Source organism: Schistocerca piceifrons, chromosome 8 (genome assembly GCF_021461385.2).
Source record: "Schistocerca piceifrons isolate TAMUIC-IGC-003096 chromosome 8, iqSchPice1.1, whole genome shotgun sequence".
Lineage (NCBI taxonomy): Eukaryota > Metazoa > Arthropoda > Insecta > Orthoptera > Acrididae > Schistocerca > Schistocerca piceifrons.
This window is the reverse complement of record NC_060145.1, coordinates 348,642,543-348,659,049: the sequence shown is the minus strand read 5'-3', so window position 1 is coordinate 348,659,049 and position 16,507 is coordinate 348,642,543.

The following is a 16,507-nucleotide window of genomic DNA, read 5'->3' as shown; positions in this document are numbered from 1 at the left end:
CGCTTGCAGAATCAGCAGACGCAGGCGTTATTGGATGCCCTTGGACAGCTCGTTCAGGGTCAACGTGCAATGCAAAACGATGCGGCAGCCGCCGCTCCACCACTACCGCAGCCACAACATGCTGCTGCACCCCCATTCCGGCCATTTGACCCAGCTATGGAAAGCTGGATGGAGTGGTCACGCCAATTGGGATTCCATCTCGCCGCCTACAGAATTCAAGGTAACGAGCAGCAGCCTTTTTTATTGGCCTGTGTAGGTGTGTCCACCTACCGTGTGATAGTGAAATTGTTTCCCCGACGTGACGTAGCGACTCTGTCCTACGAAGAAATTTTGTCGGCGTTAGATGCCTATTTCAAAGAAACAGTCAATGTCGTTGCAAAAAGGTATACGTTCTTTCGTACAAAACGTACGGCCGGTCAGACTAATAGGGAGTGGGTTGCAACACTGCAAGGACTTACTAAGGATTGTGATTTTGAGTGTGAATGTGGCCTCCCTTATTCAGATACAATGGTGCGTGATGCAATTGCACAGAACGTTTCTGATATTCGTATACGGGAACACATTTTGAAACTAGTTAATCCCTCCCTTCAACAAGTGGTAGACATATTGGATCGGCAAGACACACTTGACTTTGCTCAGGAATCGTTTGAAACTTCGCCAGTCGTGTGTCACATTAACCGGCCCACCGGGCATGCTGCACGGAACTGTAAACAGCCCTCGCGCTCGTCCGCGCAGCTGCCACCCGGCCCTCCGCCGTGTGTCCCGCGCCAGCATGCAAATGCAGTGAAATCATGCCTGCAGTGTGCAACTAGACATTCGCGTGAGAATTGTCCGTCACGCCAAGCTATTTGCTTTTTCTGTAATAAAAAAGGACATGTTCAAAGTGTTTGCCAGAAAAAGCTTGGATCAGACACTCAAAACCATTCCAGGCTCTTTGCTTCGCGCCGGAATCTAACCAAGGACACTCAGGCTCGTGGACCTTCGCCCATGGACATTCATGTAGTTAATTCCACTCCGTCCAGTGCCACTTTCTCTAACAGCGACTGTGTTCGTCCCACAAAAAGTGTGCGTCGACGTCCCCGGAAATCTCGTCAGGTCGCAAGTGCTTCTGTACCTGTATCAGTTCAAATTGCACGAGACAGTCGCTCTTGTCGTCAGCAGGACAATAAACTTTTTGTTGACTTGGACCTTGAAGACAAAGTGATCCCATTCCATCTCGATACCGGAGCTGCAGTTTCATTGATCAATCACGACACGTACAAACAACTGGGCAAACCTCTGTTGCGTGCCGCAAATGTTCAGCTCACTAGTTATTCAGGACAGCATATCCCTGTGTTAGGACAGTGCAGCCTTGTTGCAACAAAGAAAACTTGTGTCATTTTAAGTTCTTCGTTCTTCTACTGCAGTGAACTTGTTTGGTTTAGATTTATTTCAGTTGTTTAACTTGTCAATAGTCAATCAGGTCCTATCAGTGAACCAGACTGTGCCTTCCGCCAGTGTTTCTCGTCTATGTGAAGAATTTGCAGACATTTTTGCACCGGGCCTTGGTTGCGCTAAGAACTATGAAGCACATTTTGGAACTGAAAGTAAATGCGCAACCGAAATTTTTCAGAGCGCGCAGTGTTCCCCACGCATTGCGTGATGGGGTCGCAAGAACATTACACGATTTCGAATCACAAGGTGTAATTGAACGTGTGCAGGCTTCTCTCTGTGCCTCACCCTTAGTAATTTTGCCAAAACCTTCCGGAAAACTGAGACTTTGTGTGGACTTCTAGGCAACAGTGAATCCACAACTAGTGATTGCAACTTTTCCTTTACCCCGCCCAGAAGATCTTTTTGATAAACTGTGCCCGGGTAAATACTTTTCGAAATTGGACGTAGCGGATGCGAAAAAGATGGATCGCATGATCGCCCTAGTGCCTTTGCGTCAAAATTACTCTCTTCTGCGCAAAGAAATTATTCACAGATCGAGAAAGAAGCTTTGGCTCTCGTATTTGGTGTTACTAAGTTCCATGATTTCTTGTATGGTCGTCATTTTACCATCATCACAGACCACAAACCTTTGACATCGCTTATTCATCCGAACAAGCCTGTACCTCCACGTACAGCGCTGAAATTCAGTCACTGGTCTATTTTCCTCTCGCAGTACCGCTACGATATCTTGTATCGGTCCACTGCTAAGCACGGCAACGCCGATGCGTTGTCCCGTTTGCCTGTTGCTGAGGATAAAGCATTCGATTCTTCCGAACTTGCTTGCATGTTCATTGATTCGGAAACCGATGACGTGGTCGAATCGTTTCCGATTGATTTTCGTCGTGTAGCTGCAGCCACAGCTGCTGACCCTGTCCTTGCTCCCGTTCTGCGTTTTGTTGCTACGCAACGGCCATTGTCAAAGTCACGGATCGAGGATTCGTTGGTTCGCCAATTTTTTGCTCACAAGGAGAGACTTTTTGTACGACGTGGTGTTTTGTTGTTGCGTTCTGATAATGGTAAGTCCAGAGTCGTGGTCCCACGTTCGTTACAGTTCTCTGTCTTACGGCTTCTCCACCTAGGACATTGAGGTATAGTGCGAACGAAACAACTTGCTCGTCAGCACTGTACTTGGTTCGGAATCGATGCTGCGATTACGAATATGTGCTCTTCTTGCATGGCGTGTGCCGAACAACAATCCACACCACAGCCACTTCCTCTTGGCAACGCTTGCACATCGATTTTGCTGGTCCGTTCTGGAATGCTCGATGGTTGGTTGTGGTCGATTCTTTCAGTAATTTTCCTTTTGTTGTCCGGATGTCTTCCACGACATCTTCTGCCACAATGCAAGCGTTGTCTGCTATGTTTTGCATTGAAGGCCTTCCACAGACTATTGTTTCCGACAATGGCCCACAATTCATGTCCGCAGAATTTCAGTCATTCTGCACGGCCAATGGTATTCAACATCTGACGTCCGCGCCGTTTTCGCCTCAATCAAACGGTGCCGCTGAACGATTGGTCCGGATTTTCAAGTCAAAGATGTTGAAGTTGAAAGCGTCGCATTCTCGGGAGAATGCGTTGTTGCTCTTTTTGTCTTCGTATCGCTCTCAGCCCCGAGATGGTTGCTCGCCGGCTGAGTTGCTCCATGGTCGTCCTCATCGAACCTTGATGTCTTTGCTGCATCCGCCGCATCAGGTTCCTGTGCAGCGGCAGACTCCTGCTTTTGCTCCTGGTGACGTTGTATTCTATCGCAACTATCGAGGTTCACGGCGTTGGCTCGCAGGGCGCATTCTTCGCTGCCTCGGCCGCGCGATGTATTTGGTTTTGGGGGCCTCTGGTGAGGTGCGTCGGTATCTCAATCAGCTGCGCCTCTGTCGTCGCACGGGTTCTGTCGCTCCTCGTCTGTTTTTAGCGGCGGTGCCGTCCGGTCAGCGCCCTGGGGACCCATCTACTGGCTCGCCTCATCCCCAGGTGTTACCGACGCTGCCTTCCATGTAGCCTCATGGCGACGCGCCGCCGCCCCCTGTTCTCCCGCCGGCGCCGCCCGCAGTGGACACGTCGCTGGGTCACGCGCCGCCGATCGCTTCCCGTGACCAGATGTCCTCCGCCATGGAACTCTTGCTCGCTCCGGACCCGATGTCCTCTTCGCCCGTCGGGTGCCCCGACCAAATGGAGGTCGACCCTTCGGCCCCTCCTGTCTCTCTACGGGCGCGTACACCGCATGTTGACGTGCACCCTGGACTAGGTTTTCAGGCGTTTCCTAGCTCCCCTCGGACCGAATGGCAGGGTGCGGGTGGCTAAGCCTCGCCTGTTGTTAGGCTCCCCACCTCATCGCATACGTCAAATGGGGTCCTCCCCACGGCGGGCGGAAGCCTTATAACACGACCGTTCGCCGATTTGCGGGGGAGGAATGTGGTGTCACCGCCAGACACCACACTTGCTAGGTGGTAGCTTTAAATCGGCCGCGGTCCATTAGTACATGTCGGACCCGCGTGTCGCCACTGTTAGTGATCGCAGACCGAGCGCCACCACACGGCAGGCTCGAGAGCCTTACTAGCACTCGCCCCAGTTGTATGGACGACTTCGCTAGCGATGCACACTGACGAAGCCTCGCTCATTTGCAGAGCAGATAGTTAGAATAGCCTTCAGCTAAGTCAATGGCTACGACCTAGCAAGGCGCCATTAGTAACATTGCATGTATCTACAGAGTCTCACTTGTATCGTCAAGAGCGATGTACAACAATGATGGATTAAAGTTAATTATTCCAGCAGCTACGTACTTTTCTTTATAGCATTCATTACGTATCCTGTTTCAGACCTATTTCTAGCCTGCGTGGGTTAACGCGTGCATATCGGCTTCCTCACTCAGGTAGTGTTCGTACTGTTGGCTAACTGCTAACACTACAGAACCAAAGGTTGTAGATAGCTTGATAGGGATCATAGGGAACGATTGACAAGAACAGGGGAAATGAATACAGTAGGAATGGGCAGCTTCGGGAGATGAAGCAAAGGAGGGAAATCGGAAAGGTGTAAGGAGTACACAGAGGGTCTATACACGGGAGAGGTGCTTGAGGGCAATATTATGGAAATGGAAGAGGACGTAAATGAAGATGAGAAGGGAGATATGACACTGCGTGAGGAAGATGACAAAGCGCTGAAAGACTTACGTCAAAACAAGGCCCCGGGAGTAGACAGTATTCCGATAGAGCTACTGAAGCCTTGGGCGAGCCACCCATGACAAAACTCTTCCATCTGGTCAGCTAGATGTATGAGACAGGCGAAATACCCACAGACTTCAAGAAGAATATTCCGCTCCGTTCCGCGGAACTCACGAACTTCAAATGTGGTCAGGTGATTGGGTGTCAGTTGTGTCATACGCCTGTACGCGAGATTTCGACACTCCTAAACATCCCTAGGTCAACTGTTTCCGATGTGATACTGAAGTGGAAACGTGAAGAGACACGTACTGCACAAAAGAGGATAGGCGGACAACGTCTGTTGACTGACAGAGACCGCCGACACTTGAAGAGGGTCCTTATGTGTAATGTGTAATGTCCAGACCATCAAAAAAGAGTTACATACTGCGTCAGGATCCACTGCAAGTGCTATGACAGTTAACCGGGAGGTGAGAAAAGTTGGATTTCAAGGTCGAGTGGCTGCCCATAAGCCACACATCACATCAGTAAATATCAGATGACACCTCGCTTCGGACGATTGAACAGTGGAAAAATGTTGTGTGGAGTGACGAAACACGGTACACAATGTGGCGATCCGAAGGCAGTGTGTGGGTATGGGGAATGCGAACGTCATCTGCTAGCTTGTGTAGTGCAACAGTAAAATTCGGAGGCGGTGCTGTTATGGTGTGGTCGTGTTTTTCATCGAGAGGGCTTGCACCCCTTGTTGTTTTGTGTGGCACTATCACAGCACAGTCCTACACTGATGTTTTAAGCACCTTCTTGCTTCCCACTATTGATGAGCAATTCGGGGATGGCGATTGCATCTTTCAGCACGAGCGAGCACCTGTTCATAATGCACTGGCTGTGGCAGAGTGGTTACAAGACAATAACATCCCTGTAATGGACTGGCCTGAATCCTATAGAACGCCTTTGCGTTGTTTCGGAACGCCGACTTCGTGCCAGCCTCACCGACCGACATCGATACCTCTCCTCAGTGCAGCACTCCATGAAGAATGCCAGAACTTTTCAGTCATTTTCAGCCAGGTGCCCGGATACTTTTGATTACATGGTGTATTTGTGGACGTCAATTTGCTTCGGACGACGAGGTGAATGGCTGCATTCATTTGTGGTTCCACAGGCAACAGCTAACATTTTCCCATGAAGACACTGACTGTCTACACTGTAGGATAAGTGTATCTAATTCGGCCATCACTGCTTTGCAAACCAAGTAGCAAAGTACAGCTACAAGAGTTGGTAACTCATTTCCTAATGTAATAAAATAGTGTCACCCGGGTGAAATCATCTGAGGAATAAAATTTCGTAGGAACTGATAACTGGAGCATGCTCGGCGAGCAGGCAACGGTGGTGCAGCCCAAGGTCAGCTATACTAACTGCAAGATGACCAGGTGAATACGACGAAGCTGCCGCCACCTTGGAGTCTATTTCTAGGAGTCCACTACCGTCCAGCTGTGGAGGGAACTTCAAATGTGCGAATTCCATTTCTGTCAGCTGTTTTTAGCATTTCTTATTTTTGTCGATATTGATCTCACAGCTCTTTTCAAGATACTGTCGATTGTGTTCACCTGCACTGCCAGGTCTCTTGCCGTCTCAGAGAGAATTGCAATGTCTTCACCAAACCTCCTCTATGAAGTTGACACCTGCTTTCAAATTCCTCCTTTGTTTCCTTTACTACATGCTCAATGCACCGACCGAACAATATGGGAAAGAAGACGAAAGTAAATCCTAATCATCCATACAAACATCAAATTAAGAAGCTCGAAACAGTTGCATTTTCTCGCTGCTATTCTTTCACAATGTCATAAGCAGTTAAAATGAAAGCCACATTAATCCATGTGATGTAATTCACTCTAACGTATTTCGCCGCAATTGATACGCACCTGTGCTGTGGCGCTCAAGTCGCATATATTCGGTTTGAATCTCGGTGGTGGGCATAATATTCGCCAGCAATATTTTGGCTGACAGCGCGATGAGAGGTAGTACCTCAAATTTCCTGATTACCAGGGTTTGTATTGGACTGAACTCCAAATTTCTACGCATTACCTGAAGGAGTAAGGACTGGTTATGGGGATTCATCTACCCGAAGGGGATGTTATACTCATTGGCCTCTTTTGAACTAAGTACCGGGAACAAGTTTGCCTTCACCCTTGCCTCATCCCATGCAGCACAATGCTCTACATACATCTGTTAGAGTCACCTACACATACAAACACACCTACAGGTAAACTTAAGATACAAATCTGACACACCACAAGAAAAGGGGCCTTTGTGTGACGACAACTGGTTCAAATGGGTCTGAGCACTATGCGACTTAACTTCTGAGGTCATCAGTCGCCTAGAACTTAGAACTAATTAAACCTAACTAACCTAAGGACATCACACACATCCATGCCCGAGGCATGATTCGAGCCTGCGACCGTAGCGGTCGCTCGGTTCCTGACTGTAGCGCCTAGAACCGCACGGACACTCCGGCCGGCGTGGGATGATAGAGAAAACCCTTTGTAGTTGGGCGGCTAAGCAACGAGTGCGTTTCTCCCGGCTCCATACAATTTTTTCTTTAAAATGTGACCAGCAGTCGTTATCTACTTCGCCTGTCAGCGCCTTATTTTCAGCTGAAGAATTCCTTACAAAACCAGTGAACATTAATGTGTGCCACTTGCAGGCAAGAGCAAAAAAGCAAATATAAGTTGTGCCGTGCGTGGCTGATGTTCGTGCCATATATTACTTAACAACTTGTTTTTACCGTATGGCCGCCTCGTCATTTTAATTTCAATTACTGTTGTCAGTGAATTTCTGTGTTGCATGTCGTGAGTTGCAGCATCAGCGCGTATCGACATTAGCCCTGCCATATTATCTTTCCTGGACGGCTATTACTTCCCGGTGGTCGTGTGTCGTGGAGGGAGATGGGACCTGGAGTGGTTGGAGTTGGACCAGCACTGCAGTCGAGACGCTGCAGCAGTGCAGTCGGGTGCGGAGCCCCAGGGAAGTCCGCACAGCAAGTACGAGCGGGGACGACCGTTGGTTGGTCGCTCGCTCGGTCGCCTCATCGACGACGTGTATTTGGGACGGTTCCTTCATGTGCAGAGATGTTGGTTGTGTTTCCTCTGCATGATTGGGTCTGAGCCAGTGTCTCCGGGACGTCGTCCGTCATTAGGAAGTCAGTCAGTAGGAGACGGACCAAGAGTGCGGTCAGGACGCAGCAGCAGTGAAGTCGGGGATGGAGCGCCGGTGAGGCGCCGACAGCCAGTGCTCGCCGACCGCTGGCGACAAACATGAACTGTCCGACGGAGGGAGTTTCGAGTGGGACGACCGTTGGTTGGTCGTTTGGTTAGTCGTCTCATCGGCAGACGTATATTTGGTCCTTGCCGTTTCTGGGTCTGGGTAGTCGGTCGGTTGGCGTGGAGCAGCAAGGAAGTCCCTGTTACTCGGAGTCGGGCCGGAGCAGCTGATGGCGTGCACACGTGGTTGGAATGTAAGGTGCTGCTAGCGAGTGCTACGAAGTTCGGTTCGTCGCCGACCGATCTTGTACCTGAAAGTTGAGTCCTCACTTAATATTCTGTGTGTCGTTGTATTGAAATCTTGTGATTTTGCTCGGCCGGTCAGCTGTCTGTCGGTTGGGTTGCCTTCAGATTAAAAAGTCGTTGGACAGGTTGCCTGTCGCACCTAAACGGGCTTTAGTGTTACAATCCCAGGCCGACCCTTCGAAACTTCTGAGCGCCGTTCCTTGTGTGTCCCACAGTAATTTCCCTATTTGGGTTTTAGTTATTTGGTTGATGCGCTGCCTTCAGCCGAATTTTAATATCTCTTAAATTAATGTTCTCGTCTTGCCCTTTTGCATGAAATGTTTTAAGATAAGGCCTTATGCCTTTTCAATTGAAACTCTTTTGTAGGCCTTAAGCCGTTGAGCATATTTTTTTTATATGTGGCCTTCAGCCGAGTATTAATATCTCTTCAATTAATGTTCTTGCCTTGCCCTTAAGGCATGGAATTGTTATTTTTTATAAGGGCCTTCAGCCGAACTTTTTATGAAATATTTTATGATCTGGCCTTCTGCCTTTTAAAATTTAAACTCTTCTTTTTAGGGCTTAAACCGTTAAATTATTTGCTGATGTGCGGTCTTCAGCCGAGTTTTAATATCTCTTAATTTAATGTTCTTGTCCTTCCCTTTTGCATGAAATGTTTTAAGATAAGGCCTTCTGCCTTTTGATTGTAACTCTTCTTATTGCTTAATATGCGGCCTCCAGCCAAGTTCCGTTAAAATTAAGTTGCTAAGGCCTTCAGCCTGTTTAGACTGAAGATTTAGAAAATATTTTGGGCTGAAACCTCTAGAAGAATCTTGTATTTCAATTTCTTGCTTAGGCCCTTAATCAAGGGAGGTCGATTAAAGTTTTAGGTGTTTTGCATCCTTGTTGTAATATTGAGTGTTGACAAATAAAGTTTGTATGTTGAGCGCAACTGATAGGAACTTATTTTGGCCCCTTTCCACAACCTAATCCTCTCTGTCCTGCTACCTCAGGCATTTCCTAAGTTTTGAAAATTCACTGATCCGACGATCGACCGTTCTGCATATGCACAAGACAGTCCCGTTTGTGCAGCTCGCGCTGGCATTATTTGCATAAATGTAGAGTGTACCATACGATATGATATCTACGAAGCAGACTTCACGAATACTGCAGCGCGACTTCGACAGCTCAGGCTATGGCCAGCTCTGCACTGTGACTGGCAGTTGTCCACAGATGAAATTCCCGCTGGTTGTCTCTGATACATGCTTCCGATCTTGATTGTGAAGAGGTACATTTATATGTGGAAAAGTCGCAACTGATCAAAGACACATGCTGCTTGAGAACGTTGAAGCTCACTCAGTGTTTGGTCATCGAAGTTGATTCAAGGAAAAGTTCTCTCCATACTGCAAAGTCTTTGGAAGCACCTCCAGATTACACAAAACTTTCATTGCGGAAATCTTAGCACAAGGACTGCATGGAGCCACGTGAACATCTGCCGGCTGGCTACGACAACGACTGGAATCTTGGAGGTCCCTTAACCGAATAAGGACTGGTGTCGTCAGGACTAAGTCATCGCTCAAGTCGTGAGATTTCACATAAGAGGACGGTAAGCGCGAGTGTGGTCCAGAACAAACTGTCAGCCACACGTACCCAGTTTCATCGTCAGAGCAGGATCAATCGGTTGCCAGTGACAATGCCTAGATGTGGCTCAGTTTTTTAGGGATGCTATCTGAACGGATTGAGACTAAATCGAAGGAAGACGAAGGTAATGAGAAGTAGTAGAAATCAGAACAGCGAGAAACTTAACATCAGGATTGGTGGTCACGAAGTAGATGACGTTAAGGAATTTTGCTACATAGGCAGTAAAATAGCCAATGACGGACGAAGCAAGGAGGACATTAAAAGCAGACTAGAAATGGCAAAAAGGCCGATAGAAGTCTACTAATATCAAATATCGGCTTTAATTTGGGGAAGAAATTTCTGAGAATCTGCGTCTGGAGTACAGCATGTAAGTTAGGCTTTTTAAGTTTTTTTATTGGTAACGCCACATAGCGCTCTGTATGTGCTGTGTGCAGTCTGTGGCTGGTTTGCATTGTTGTTGGAATATCTGCCATTGTAGTGTTGGGCAGCTGGATGTTAACAGCGCGTAGCTTTGCGCAGTTGGAGGTGAGCCGCCAGCAGTGGTGGATGTGGGGAGAGAAATGGCGGAGTTTTGAAATTTGTAAGACTGGATGTCATGAACTGCTATGTATATTATGATTTTTCAACACTATTAAGGTAAATACATTGTTTGTTCTCTATTAAAATCTTTCATTTGCTAACTATGCCTATCAGTAGTTAGTGCCTTCCGTAGTCTGAATCTTTTATTTAGCTGGCTGTAGTGGCGCTCGCTGTATTGCAGTAGTTCGAGTAACCAAGATTTTTGTGAGGTAAGTGATTTGTGAAAGGTATAGGTTCATGTTGGTCAGGGCCATTCTTATGTACGGATTATTGAAAGTCAGATTGCGTTGCGCAAAAAATATTGTGTGTCAGTTTAAGCACAGTCTTGTATAATTGTACAAAAGGGGACGTTACAAGCATTATATGGTAGTGAAACATTGACTGTGTGAAAACCGGAACAAAAGAGTATCGAATCAATTGTGATGTGGCGCTACAGAAGAATGTTGAAAATTAGGTGGACAGGTAAGGAATGGGGAGGTTTTTTCGTAGAATCGGAGAGGAAAGGAATAGGTGGACAACACTGACAAGGAAAAGAGACAGTATGATAGGACACCTGTTAAGACATTAGGAAATGACTTCCATCGTTCTAGAGGGAGCTGTAGAGGGCAGAAACTGTAGAGAAAGACAGACATTGGAATACTTCCAGCAAATAATTCAGGACGTAGGTTGCAAGTGCTACTCTGAGATAAAGAGGTTAGCACCGGAAAGGAATTTGTGGCGAGCCGCATCAAACCAGTCAGAAGACTGATAACCTCACCCAAAAAAAAAAAAAAAAAATCTGAACGTAGATTTCAATCAAGAGTGAAAGAAACTTGTGCACCGCCTAATATCGTGTAGGGACCCCGTGAGCACGTGGAAGTGCGCAAAACGATGTGGCATGGACTCGACTAATGTCTAAAGTAGTGCTGGAGGGAATTGACACAGTGAATCCTGCAGGGCTGTTCATAAGTGTATTCCTGGAGCCACTCTGTAGCAATTCTAGACGCGTGGGGTGTCGCATTGTCCGGCTGGAATTGCCCAAGTCCGTGGGATTGCACAGTGGACATGAATGCATGCAGGTGAAGAGACAGATGCCGTGCGTGTCACCTGTTAGAGTCGTATCTAGACGTATTAGGGATCCCATATCACTCCAAATACACACACCCCACGTCATTACAGAGCCTCCACTAGCCTGAACAATCCCCTGCTCACATCCAGGGTCCATGGATTCATAAGGTTGTCTCCATACGCGTACACGTCCATCCACTCGATACAGTCTGAAACGAGACTTATCCGATTAGGCAAGATGTTTCCTGTCATCAACAGTCCAATGTCGGTGGTGGCAGGCCCAGGCGAGGCCTAAAGCTCTGTGTTGTGCAGTCATCAAGAGTACACGAGAGAGCCTTCAGCTCTGAAAGCCCATATCGATGATGTTTCGTTGAATGATTCGCTCGCTGACACTTGTTGATGGCCCAGAATTGAAATCTGCAGCAACGTGCGGAAAGGTTGCACTTCTGTCACACTGAACGATTCTCTTCAGTCGTCGTTGGTCCCGTTCTTGCAGGATCTTTTTCCGGCCGCAGCGATGTTTGGGATTTGATGTTTTACCGGATTCCTGATATTCACCGTACACTCGTGAAATGGTCGTACGGGAAAGTCATCACTTCATCGCTACCTCGGAGATGCTGTGTCGCATCGCTCGTGCACCGACTACAACACCACGTTTAAACTCAGTTAAATCTTCATATCCTGCCATTTAAACAGTACTAACTGGCCTAACAACTCCACCAGACACTTGTTATCTTATATAGGCTTTGCTGACCGCAGCTCCGTATTCTGTCTGTTGAATGCGCATAGCCAGTTTCTTTGGTGCTTCAGTGTAGGTCAATACCTACGTCACGGTAATTTATTTACTTATGTGATCTTTGTGCAAGGAGCGATCCAATCCATTCGAAGGCCGTACAGTATGCTGTTAGTATGCCGATCAGTAAAAATCGCCGTAAGCTTTGAGGCAACCACGCCACCAACGCACCAGTTTTAAGACACCCTTTTAGTAAAACACAATGTGCTGCTGCGTGAAGAAGTCCACAATTGTCTGCTGCCCATCCTCGACCAACTGGCATCGTCGATCCTTCAAGACATTTCTAAGGGGTGGAAGGAGTGGTAATTGGGAGAGATCAGAACTACAGGATGGGTATTCAGATATCTCTGACATGTCTGTAACGGATAAGGCTAGCCTCCTAGATCGACCAGAGCCCTGTATCGAATCACGTGTAGCACAGTCTTCTTTCCCTGACAGATGTCAACTGGTGTTTGTCCTTCGGCAGCCAAGGATGGAATTACAGCATGGTGGTCCTGTTTGGACGTGCCATGTGTTTATAATTAAAGCGCAGCTACTCACCGTGGTCCGATGTGAGCTGTAACTATGCTATGGCAGCGAAACTACGTAGATGTTCTCTTGCGTTAATATGGAAACCATTTACGTTGGCAAAAAAATTAATTCCAATTTTGGCCACCAGCTGCAAATCTGGTAGCCGGCCGCAGTGGCAGAGCGGTTGTAGGCGCTTCAGTCTGGAACTGCACCACTGCTACGGTCGCAGGTGCGAATCCTGCCTCGGTCATGGATGTGCGTGATGTCCTTACGTTAGTTAGGTGTAAGTAGTTCTACGTTTCACGGGACTGATGTGCTCAGAGCCATTTGATCCATTTTGCAAGTCTGGTGCTGTACAGCATATTGTTGCGCATCTGGAGCACAAATTGAATAAGCGGCAGTTAATAATAACATCAACATTATCCCTTTCTCACTTATTTGACCTTTTCTACCAACGTCCTAAAATATTACAAATGGAATGGAAACACTTTCTTGCATTCACTTCATCAGATTTGCATATGGTGGCCAAAACTGAAACTAATTTCTTTCCAGCCTATATCGGTTGCATATTAACGTATTACAGTATCTACCAAGTTTCGCTGCCGTACGATAATTACAACAGCAGTGTTATTAGCTGTACTTTAATCATAGGCTCCCGGTGTTTGGTACACCACTGGCTATTAAAAGGTACTAGTGATGTTCACGAATTATTGCATACTCATTATGCTGAATATTAATTGATATCTGCTCTGTGTGTCAGTCCAAAATTGGTACCTCGTGTGATAGTTACCCCATTAGGGCACAAATTATATGATATGCAAACTGATCAAAATGCAAAGCTCCTTAGATAAATGGACTACAACAAAATACGCTACTGGCCGTTAAAATTGCTAGACCACGAAGATCTGCTACAGACGCGAAATTTAACCGACAGGAAGAAGATGCTTTGATATGCAAATGATTAGCTTTCCAGAGCATTCACACAAGGCTGGCGCCGGTGGCCACACCTACAACGTGCTGACATGAGGAAAGTTTTCAACCGATTTGTCATACACAAACAGCAGTTGACCGGCGTTGCCTGGTGAAACGTTGTTGTGATGGCTCGTGTAAGGAGGAGAAATGCGTACCATCACGTTTCCGATTTTGACAAAGGTCGGATTGTAGACTATCGCGATTGCGGTTTATCGTATGGCGACATTGCTGCTCGCGTTGGTCAAAGATCCAATGACTGTTAGCAGAATATGGAATCGATGGGTTCAGGAGGGTAATACGGAACGCTGTGCTGGATCCCAACGGCCTCGTATCATTAGCAGTCGAGATGACAGGCACCTTATCGCATGGCTGTAACGGATCGTGGAGCCACGTCTCGATCCCTGAGTCAACAGATGGGGACGTTTGCAAGACAGCAACCATCTGCACGAACAGTTCGACGACGTTTGCAGCAGCACGGACTATCAGCTCGGAGACCATGGCTGCGGTTACTCTTGACGCTGCATCACAGACAGGAGCGGCTGCGATGGTGTACTCAACGACGAACCTGCGTGCACCAATGGCAAAACGTCATTTTTCGTATGAATCCAGGTTCTGTTTACAGCATCATGATGGTCGCATCCGTGTTTTGCGACATCGCGATGAAAGCCCATTGGAAGCGTGTATCCGTCATCGCCATACTGGCGCATCACCCGGCGTGATGGTATGTGGTGCCATTGGCTACACGTCTCGGTCACCTCTTGTTCACATCGACGGCACTTTGAACAGTGGACGTTACATATCAGATGTGTTACGACCCGTGGCTCTACCCTTCATTCGATCCCTCCGAAACCCTACATTTCAGCCGGATACTGGACAGTAAACTATCGAGATGGCTGTAGGGACATGACCTGAAAGCCAATAAATTAAAAAAATGACTTAAATACATGTTAGCGGCCACTGTCCGCCTTGTGAGGAGGCTACCCCGTGCAACCTGCGTCGCTAGAGGGAGGGCTAGCCTGCACTAGAGGTACAATCGCGCTATTCGCGCTCACAGCCTCTCTGGCTGACGGCGAGAATCTGAAAAAAGAGACAACTCGATAACCGAAAACTGACGAACCATTCGAAACGCCATGACGAAACGATCGTAATGACAACACAATGCCCAGTCCCTGACAGGAGAAAATCTACTGCCCGGTCGAGAATCGAATCCGGGCCCCTTTGGTTAGCAATCCGCTGCGCTGACCACGCTTCTGCGGAGGCGGACAAGGTAGCGTGTCGAGCGACCTATAACAAGGCAACCAGTATAACAGGAAGCACGGTTCCCGTCAAAGCCACGCGGTGCAAACAGTGCGCAGCTTCGTGTCACGTGGAGTAAAGAGCGGCTCTCTCAGGTGTTACATCGAAGCTCACCTACCGAAATACATCCAGCTGTTCACTCAACTAAACGCCAAGCTACGAGTGGGACGGGAAATCAGCAGCTCAGCGACAACGCAGGACATCGCCACGTAACAGTGTCAACACCAGGAACAAATTCAACAATTTGGAAGTAGTCTCTAGATGGGGCACTAGCACCGACTAGAATTACGTGTACAATGATCACATGATGGTCGGTATTTGTGTTTATGAGTTCAAATTCAAATGGCTCTGAGCACTATGGGACTTAACACCTGAGGACAGCGGTCCCATACAGCTTAGAACTACTTAAACCTAACTAACTTAAGGACATCACACACATCCATGTCCGAGGCAGGGTTCGAACCTGCGACCGTAGCGGTCATGCGGTTCCAGACTGAAGCACCTAGAACCGCTCAGCCACACCGACCGCCGTTTATGAGTAAATAAGTCTATTAGACATAGACACTTACAGTTACTTCACTAGTTGTAATATTTATGTATATGTCTGCCTGACAGCATCTGTTGAGAGTAGTACCCCTGTAAGCTCAGACACAGCATCAGCCACATCGATTGGCGGTGAAGTGAAGCTACAACAAGAGTACGGTTAGGAGTTTGGTGCAGTGATCCGTTTCGCATGGCATTACATGTTCTCTCAGGGCACAAGTCTGAGCCCGTCTTTCACGAATTGTTGACCACGTTTGAATCACCGCTAATGTGCAGAATAATTATTCCGTAAATAACATTTGTATCTAAGCCTCGAAAGCACTTAAATCCTTTGCGTAATAAATCGTATTCCGCACAAACGTCCATACTGGACACAAAATACGGCATAGAGAACTGGTAGTACATATTGAATACTGTAAAGTGTGCATAAGATGAAATGCGGTATCGGTCGAAAATAATGCATAGATCAAGTGCTTCGACCTTTCATAAGATTGTTTAACGTAACAACTGTGTTATGTAGTAATACGGTATATACAGGGTGGTACATTGATCGTTAACGGGCCAAATATCTCACGAAATAAGCGTCAGACGAAAAAACTACAAATAACGAAACTTGTCTAGCTTGAAGGGGGAAACCAGATGGCGCTATGATTGGCCCGCAGGATGGCGCTCCCATAGGTCAAACGAATTTCGACTGCGCTTTTTTAAATAGGAACCACCATTTTTTATTACATATTCGTGTAGTACGTAAAGAAATATGAACGTTTTATTTGGACCACTTTTTTCGTTTTGTGATAGATGGCGCTCTAATAGTCACAAACATATCGCTCACAATTTTAAACGAACAGCTGGTAACAGTTAGGTTTTTAAATTAAAATACAGAACGTAGATATGTTTGAACATTTGATTTCGGTTGTTCCAATATGATACATGTACCTTTGTGAACTTATCATTTCTGA